We start from the raw sequence: 10,023 nt of genomic DNA on the forward strand, positions 1-10,023 counted from the left end.
TCTGAAGAACTGCATGCTAAGGCAATTCATTGAAGAAAAAAAAAAAATTAATTGTTTTACACGTAGATGCTTAGCGAAAACTTAATATTTTTAAATCGTGTATTATGTTAAACGGAAGTTTACCCCTTTCAAATTTAAGCCTCCTCCCCTCCTTCAAAAAATGGAGAGAAAATAGTTTCTTTCGATATTTAGGTATAATGTACTGATGTGGTGATTGTCAATACTTCTACATGTACAAACATTTCTTTATACATGCCGTCCATTTCTTGATTTTTATACCCCTACATGCACCATTACTTATTTAAAAAAAAAAAACTGCACTGAAAACTGTCTACTCAAACCATAGGCCTGTATAATTTCAGTTTGGGGTACAAACTTTACCAGAAAGTTAATACGTTCTTAACTAGCAAACCTTACCAGAAATTACCAGAAAAAAAGTTATATATGAAAGATACAGGGCGGTACTGGCTGAACGGCTAAAGCCACGTACATGTATATATATACAGCCCTGCACATGAACGAGTATACACCGGGCATTATTTTCCAACAAATCAGATGATCAAATATTGACAAATTGTTACCAGTTACGACTAAAATTCTGAACGCAATGGACATGATTGTAGGTTACCTACAATAATTCTGAGCTTATTTTAATTATGTGTTTCAGGTCAGTAGCAACAGTTTCAAAAGTGGGGGGGGGGGGGGCTTCCATAAAAATCTGACAAGCCAACAAAAAAAAAATAAGAAGAGCATAACCATTTACTTTCACCCCCTGCCCCCCCCCCCCCCGCATTCTACGGGCCGGTGTTTTCCAAATTAAAACTGTTTTCCCTACCTTTGCTTAGATATTGATTCGTTTTTTCCACCTTGTGTTTACTCTCTTTTTTTATAAATCAATTTTCAAACTTAATGTGAAAAATTCTGGTACATTATAACGGTGAGAATTATCTTAACTAAAGGCAAAGATGTTTGAAGTAAAATATAGCAAATAGAAAAAAGTCCAGCAATTTCGTCCACTGATTATTATTGATATCAGGCTAAAATCGAAACCAAAAAAGGAGGGGGTTCAAAATAGTATCTAAAGCCAAACAAGAGAAAAAAATCATCAAATCTTTATTATTCTTGAACCGTCCTTGCTGGTAATTAAATTATTTTGTCTTGATTTTCACTAGTGTATACTAGTCTAACATACCCTGATTTCTTCTACTAACTAGCAATTGTTGACACAGAACTTTTCCATCATCACTAAAAATAAAATATACTGTTCTGTATACATGTCATGTAGTTCATTTGCATGCCAAATGCAGATCGAAATTTACGGCAGACTTCAAAGGACAACATTCTTGCCACAAAATAAAAAACAGCCGATAAAGAGTCATCAAACGTTTATTTTGAGGGGCGCAACAGGAAATAAGCTTTGTTTTCTATACTGTAAAAAATATGTTTAGGGACGTATGGCATGTCCACTATGCCCCCCCCCCCCTAATTTTCTACGGTCCTCAACTAATATTCATTTTCTGACGCTTCAAATTCTAAAACATGTATACATGTATAAAGGTTTAACATCTTTCGTTGTGACATTATACATTAACCAGAATAATGAATAATTTAATGAAAAAGTAGGGGGGGGGTAACCGGACATTTTCTGTTTGGATGGGCACTACGTACCCCCCCTCCCAAGTCAAATAATTTGAGGGGTCACACCAGAAACATAAAATGTCTCTGGTCACTCTCAGAAAACCTCTTTGTTTTCTATAGTATACTAATTATCAGCAAATTTATTGAGGAACACCCCCTTTCTATGATTAGTGAAGAACTTCACTAAGGATATGAACTCATAATCACCGTAATAGGGAAATTACATTATATGTAAAAACTTTTATTACCCTCTAACATAATAAACGTAAACAGGTTCCGTTTCCCATAATGCATCGCTCTGCAGAGGCTTTAATTTCATTGGTCAATTTTCACGAGGCGCCATTTTTGGAGTTGAGCAAGACGGAGATGGACTCGGGTGTAAGGTGCAAATGTGAAAAGTTAACGTTGTTTTCGCCACCCAGTGTCTTTAAAACTATGAAAAATGCAATGATCAACAACCAAGGATTAGTGTACGTATATTTTTATATACTTTTTACGGTAAATAATATTAATATTGGGCAGAACAAATCTTTCCCATCGAAGACCACATTCGTTTTGACGCCATTTTGAAAAGTTTGATATCAAAGTTTTAAATATGTTAGTTTACACATTGAAAAAACGGAAAGAAACTTGAAACTTGAATTATACAATATTTAGTGTTTTACGTTCAATCATAGATGTATAGATAGTAGACTTTGTATAGTTAGGCCCTATGGCACCACATTTGTCTTTTTCCATGCTGTATGTTGTATGTTAACGTTTCGCCTTTGTAGATTTTTTTTAATGAAAATGAATGCTTACTATAATAGTTCTCTCTCTCTATAAATAAATGAAAAGTGTATGAAATTTTTTTTCGTTGTTAAATCGGATAATAATGTTTGTACCGAATATGGTTTCTTTGTTAATACAGACAAACATATATCCAGTTTGAATACATGTGTTCTCGGAATGCAACTTGTTGTACTTTTGGACTTCTGGAACTTTTTATGATGTAACGACAAGGTAAAAATGAATTATTTCTCCTACTAAATTACGATTAAGTCATCAATATTTAAACAAAAAGTGTCCGCAATCTCAACTTATCAGATTATTCACGAAGGACATCATCATAGATGGAAATTTAAACAGTTAAAAGAGAGAGTTCTGACTATTGTAAGCCGCCTTTATTTGGCAGATAATATTAGAAATTATGAAGAATCATTAGAACAATTTAAATAGATTGTCTGTAACTAGAGTACATATACATCTTACAAAGTCATAACACAACCCTTATTCATATGCATAATGATGATATGTATAGGGAAAATGTATTGGTTTGTAAGTACTGTCTATAATAATATAACAACTGTTTAACAATCTAGTGATAGATTGTAAACTGAAATAGTTTACTGTTCAAAAGACAAAATTTCTCATGTGTGACCTGCTGAGAGATTTACTGAAAATGTTAAAAATAATAAGCCTACAAGATGTACAAATATTGATCATTTTTGATAGTATTTCAAGTAATGCAAATGAATCATCTGAGTAACAATCATCAGTTATTGATGGTGGTCGCAACATCATAGAAGTCTAATGGTAAAAATAAGTGAATCGTTATTTGTTTGAAATTTTTGTTTGATATATGTTGTATGATAACGATAAATTTTTGTTTGTTTATTTTATTCCTCCCTGGTAGTTGTTGAAGTTTTGGCCATTATTAAAAATACTTTTGTTTGATCAGATGTACTCAGGGTTGTCTCTAAGACCTGGGGGCCGAGGAATTTCCCCAACTATAATGATGTAAATAATCCCCCGGTTATTTCGATATTCCTCCTAAACTCCCTAGTAAGGGAGGAACCCCAGTTCCCCTTCTACGTTTTAAATGTCCCCTTCTATTTCAATTCTTAGGGACAACCCTGTGTACTTCGACCCAAATTTTGTAAAATAGATAAGTAGGTAGGTAGATTTTTTTTTGGCAGTATCTAACAAATTGATTTTTTGTCATACAAAAACACAGAATTAGAAATTTATTGATGTTTCATTACACACTGGACAGCTAGACAGGTTTAATATTTATTGCTCTCGTTAAAACAAGTGTCTTGGAGAAATTATAAACCTCAACTTTATAATGAAACAAACTTTATTTCCCTGGAACCCCCCCCCCCCCCCAAAAAAAATGAAGTAAAATTAAAATACTTAAAAAAATGATTGGGTAGGGGTGATTTTGATGGATCTTTTGGAGTACATCAAACAAATCAGTCATAGCTCACCTGAGCCAATTGAGCTTTTCTGATCAAAATTTGTCTGTCGCTGTCATTGTCTTAAACTTTTCACATTTGAATCTTCTTCTCAAGAACCACAGGGTCAATTTCAATCAAACTTGCTACAAAGTATCCTTGGGTAAAGGGGATTCAACTTTATTTAAATGAAGGACCATATCTTCTTCTAAGGGGAGATAATTACAAATAAATGAAAAATTAATGGCATCATTTAAAATCTTCTTTTCTGGAACCACTGGCCCAGGAAAAATTAAACTTATTTGGAAGCATCCTCAGGAAATGTAGATTCAAATTTGTTTAAATCATGACCCCCGGGTGTAGGGTGGGGCCACAATACATTCTATTTCCACTATGGAAGAGTTATACTTCTTAGTGCACAGTGCTACTCTGTGAAAAAGTCGGAAAATGTACAAATCTCGCGGGATTTCTGGGACAAACTAACATAAACATGTAAACATGGTAAACAATATGTTGAATGTCAATGAACAAATCCTAAGAAAATGCAAATGAAATATTTTATTGTTGTGAACTTTATATACATCAAGAGTAGGAATGACAACGATATCAATTTATGTCTATTGTTGATCGTATGTATGATACAGTATCTATTTATCGTATGGTACCTCTAAATACAATACCGGTACACATGCCTCGGAAATGTCGTATTTTTTATTAATGGATCATTATGGATGATAAATTTAGGGTTCTTGCTCTCTCACATATGTCTTTTAGTTCTTCTATTCTTTAATTGGAATGACAAATACATTTAACATTTAAAACTGGATTGAGATTGGCAGGTTTGTATTATCCGCAACGCCATGCTGTCCCAGTCAGACGGCCAAACGCGCCTCTAATTTTGAAGAGTTCACTGATGGAAATAAAACGTATTGATGATCAAGTTTTACGTAGGAATACATAGGATAAAATCTTTGAAATTCTTCTTCACTAGAACCACTGTATCAGGAAAGATGAAACTTATGTTGAAACATCCTCAGCTAGTGTAAATTCAAGTTCGTACAAATCATGACCCCCGGGGTAGGACGGGGCTACAATGAAGGATCAAAGTACATAGGAAAAATCTTAGAAATTTCTTCTATTCAAGAACAGCAAAGCCATGATTTGTCATATTTATATGGAAGCATCTTCAGGTAGTGTAGATGCAAGTTTGTTCAAATCATGACCCCCATGGGTAGGATGGGGCCACAATCGGCGATCAACATTTTACTAACAATACTGATACATAGGAAAGATCTTTAAAATTCTTCTCAAGACCAATATATCAAAATTAGTCATAATAATATAAAAGCATCCTGAAGTAATGTAGATTCAATTTATTCAAATCATGACACCCCCCCCCCCTCCCTCCCCAGGAGAATAAAGGTGCCATAACAGGGAATCATAGTTATACAGTAAAACTCATTTAGTATGAACACGGATATTGTGAATTCACGGATATAGCGAAGTTTTCTTGGATCCCCAGCTAAATAAATTTCACTAATTCCTTATATGGATATAAAAAATTCAGGATATAGCGAAGTAATTTCACAGGTCCCAGTGGCTTCGCTATAACCGAGTTTTACTGTAAAAAGGAAGAAAAGGAATATATCAATAAAAATTTTCTTCTTAAGAACAGCAATGCTAATATGTATCATATTAATTCAAAACCATCCTTCGAAAGTATAGAATTCATACCCCCCCCCCTTCTGAACCACTTTTATATTTAAACTTTTAAATACAGAACTGATTTATGCTTTTTCCTACCCAAAGTGCTCAGGTGAGCAAAGTAGCACTGAGGACTCTTGTTTATTGTTGGTCTTATAAGTGAAATCAGAATGCAATACAGTGTAGTAACTGTACATAATATATTCTTTCAGAGAGAAGAAAATTAACATTAAAGGAGAACCAGTAACTAAAGATGTATGATGAATCAAGATGTGATCATGTGGTAAGTGGTAATAAATTCAATCATAAATAGGCATGTATGACAATTGCATTAAAAGAAAAGAACTTGATTCCAATTTTAATTGGAATGTTGAACTACCAGCTGCAAACAACAACAGGTTAGGCATAATAAAAAAAATGTTTGTTTACGGTTACCCCCCCTCCCACCCCCCCGACCCAATATCTAATAGCCAACACAATTTTTTTTTCGTTATAAAAATCCATAAGTCACTCATTCGTCAGTTTAACTTTTACATGCATCTTAATCTACCTACCAACCCTATTTTATTTCAGCATGTAACAGTAAACAAACATATTTTTTTGTTTGGCCTTATGAAATTGTATGGCTTGGAGTCTTTTTCACTTCTCTATAAAATTTTCTGTCTGGATGATGTCTAGCATAATATACACCATGCAGTGAGGATTTTAGTTCACCTGAGCTAAAAACTCGGGTGAACTTTTCTGATACCTTTTGTTTTGTCTTTTGTCCATCAAACTGTCGATCCATCAGTGAGCTTTTCACATTTTCAACTTCTTCTCAAGAACCACTAATTTTAACCAAGGTTGATACAAAGTAAGGATATTTTAAATTGTACAGAGGAAGCCCCCTCCCCCCCCCCTTCACCCCAAGGGGAAATGATCAACTCTTTCAGATATTATTGATATGATCATTGTTGAGCAACTTATAATTTTGTAACCTGTAGACTTTAATTTAAGAATAATGAATATTTGTTTAAGAGTCCTTTTGTCAAGGTTCAAAGTTCAATTAAAATTATTTTGTGATACGTGTATTTGAGGATTCGAGATATCAGGAGTAAAATATTTAAAGAATACTTCCAATTACTCCGACATATCTGTGGTATTCAAGATGCCAAAGTTCAACTGTATGGCTATGCTAAAGTAGTAACTATTATAACTTACTAAAACTTTCTAACATTGAAATATGTTAAATGAAACAAGACAAAAATGAAAAATAAAAATTTACTGATTTCTGGCTGGTCAGTATTTTGATGACTGTAATTTCTAAAATATTCAATGAAACACTTTGAAGCTTTAACTGTAGGTATATGTTAACTTAATATACTATAAGATAATATTTATAAATGAGAAGTTTTGAACAAACATTACAACATTCGTGTATATAAATTGGGGGTAAAAACTGGTTATCGGTAATGGCTATCGCCTTAATTTTCAATGACATAAAACAAGATTTAGAATGCAGGTAAATAATACTAGTAAGTGTCTGTACATATGATAGCATATAGAACTTGTACTGAATGTTGATTAGCTAAATCTTGAATGGCTGATATTTTGGTCGTTTTTGATGAAATTTAGATTATTTGTATGTAAACTGAGTGTACATGCAATATGAAATTATTCATAAGGTATTAAACATGATTAAAACATGTGTATGCAATGCAACATATGATGAATTCATATTGACTTGTATGGATATAGCTTAAGATGTATTTGCATTGTTATTTTAGGGTCCTCTTCTGCAGATGCCATGAGATGATTTGTCTGTCCATCTGATACCACTTGTCCTGAGTACATTTTTTTCTCCTCTTAGCCCAATCTCACTCAAATTTAACTCATAGAGTGCCTGTGGATGGAGGGTAAAAAGTGACCTTGGACCAATTATCAAGGTCAAAGGTCAGTATCAAAACACACTATATATCTTTATTTAAAGTCCTTGTCCAGAGCATAGTTTTTCTCCCTTGGTATGATCTTGCTTGTGTGCCATGGGATGAAGGGTTTTTAGTGATCTTTAACAAAATTTCTAGGTCAAATGTCAATAAGAAAAAAAAAAAAAGATTCGTAATATCCTTGTCCAGAGCACATTTCTCTCCAATTCACTCAACTAAAAGCAGTGTTCTACATGTACGAGATGGTCATATTCTCAATCTTACCTGCTTTAATATTAATCTGGCTTAAAACCTTACTATGTAATGTTCATTATTCGGATTTCATGTCATTAAATTTAAAGACTGAAACTAATTATAATCACTGATATTGGTACATTAAAGGACATTGAGTGATCTTGTAAGATTTCTAAATAATATTCAAGCATACAATTCTTACATCAAATAATAATTTTATATGAAAATATATTGCAGATTGACGCAGATGATGTGAAGAAAATACAACGGAAGCTGATGTTGAAAGAAGTATAAAGTATTTAAAGAAGTTTTTATGAATGGACTTAGATGTGAAAGACTACTTCATTGTGTACCAAGATATATGATTTTATTTATTTTGATATCATTTTCAAATAATGTTTTTGCACATCAAATGAATTATTAAACATATGATTTGATAATGCTTTTTCCTTTTTATACATTTTCTTGATAGATTTTGAAAAGAAAACACAGTTTACCAAGGAAATTAATAATATATATTTTGATTTAAACCTGCTGTTCTCTTTTCACATTCTAGACAAGAAAGATTAACCATGGAAAATACAGTGATCCTTGAGCTTCTTGTTGCTTGTCAATCATTTTTCGAAATTGAAATGCTCAACCTACCCTGTAGTTTCCATGGTATGGAAACTATTACACCACAATTACACATTGCTTCCCGTCTCAGAAAAATAAGGGAATCTTGAAGTTTCCCTGTAATTTCCTTTTATGAGACACCAGATAATTCCACCAAGTTTCCATCACACGGAAACCGCTACACTCCAATTCCATATAGTTTCCTGAGTCATGGAAACTTGAGGAATCACGAGGTTTCCTCTAGTTTCCGTTCATGGGAAATCTGAGGATTCCATCGAGTTTCCATTCCATGGAAACCACTACGCTCCGATTCCACATAGTTTCCTAATTATGGAAACCAGTGGAATCTTCAGGTTTCCCATTACGGGAAACTACATGGAGGCTCAGGAAACTTCAGGTTTCCTGAGGTTTCCGTGGTTCGGGATGCCTTATGGAATCGGAGCGTAGTAGTTTCCGTGGTACGGAAACTTGACGGTATAACCTGGCATCCGCTGCGGAAACCACTAGGAAACATGATGTAAACATGAGGTTTCCATGTGGTTTCCATATAGTTTCCCATGACGGGAAACTGCTTATTTCACCCAGTGAATATGTACTGCTTAGTGTTGCAGCTGAATACATGAAACTTTCAACTGTTTGCGACTAACTAGAGTAGAGGTAAAAATTACATCTGTACCTTTTGTCTATTAAAGGTGCACCAGTGGTTAGAGGGTACAGGCATGAAAATAAGTATAGAAAAATTATGTTTGGACAGAATTGCATGAAACTTTGGGAAATATTGCCTGAAGTGTTGTCCATTATAACTAAACTGAACTTAGTCATATTCAAGGCCATGACCATTACACCCCTAATACCTTAAACAGCAAGCATGTTATTTGATGAAATCGAGGGTCAATAGGGCTGAAAATACAGCGGAATTTCACTATAAAAGTGATATACCACTATTATAGCGGAATTTACATTTCTCCCCAACCTATATAAGTATGCAAATTCTCTAGTTAAAGCATTAGATGCGTCCTGTAGTAATGATAAACTTGCACAAGTCCAATAATCTGCATGGACTACTCCCAAGGCTTCACTACAACGTCATTCTAATGCTATATTACTGTTTTTGCTTTCTCATACCATTGTTCTTTTCAAACTACAAAGCATCTAAAACGAACACACCTGATGCCGAGCTACCGACTTTTTGCAGACAGTTCTGAACCACTGTCTCTACAATTTCCATAAACAAATTGTGTAATTTATTTCCCAATGTCGCCTTGCAATGAAATGCCTCTTACAGTCTAAATATGGTATCATTTATTCACTATTCATGACTAGTTCGCAAAATGATGGATGTCCGTCCATCTTCTTTGCTTTTATTGTGGTGGAATAATTTGTCAAAAATAATTGTGCCAATTTTTATTTAAAGCTCTAGACACATTGCCCCGCATTATGTAGGTCATATTAAATGTTAGGTCATTACGTATACACTGGTTTAACAGAAGGTGACGCCTTTTTATTAGGTCACCTGAGTTACTCAGGTGACCTATTGCTATCTGTTTTCGTTCGTCGTCGTGCGTAAACAGCTTCTTCTCTGAAACCGCTCAACCAAACTGAACCAATTTTTGCACAAAGCATTTATGGGTTAAGGGAAACAAAAATTGTGAATTTTATGGCCCTTTGGCCTCTTGTTTTCAAAACGGCAA

At 33.9% G+C, this 10,023-nt stretch overlaps 1 long non-coding RNA gene across 1 annotated transcript; it reads left to right on the forward strand.

The window, feature by feature from the left end:
* The first annotated feature begins 2,563 nt into the window (after nucleotides 1-2,563).
* LOC133193391 (uncharacterized) lies at nucleotides 2,564-7,344 on the forward strand. Its single transcript, XR_009721926.1, has 3 exons — nucleotides 2,564-2,640; nucleotides 5,771-5,841; nucleotides 7,325-7,344. It is a non-coding gene; the product is annotated as an uncharacterized LOC133193391 (long non-coding RNA).
* Nucleotides 7,345-10,023: the final 2,679 nt, after the last annotated feature.

The sequence above is a fragment of the Saccostrea echinata genome, unplaced genomic scaffold, assembly GCF_033153115.1.
Source record: "Saccostrea echinata isolate AGI-Se365-2 ecotype Australia unplaced genomic scaffold, CSIRO_AGI_Sech_v1 ptg000027l, whole genome shotgun sequence".
Classification (NCBI taxonomy): domain Eukaryota; kingdom Metazoa; phylum Mollusca; class Bivalvia; order Ostreida; family Ostreidae; genus Saccostrea; species Saccostrea echinata.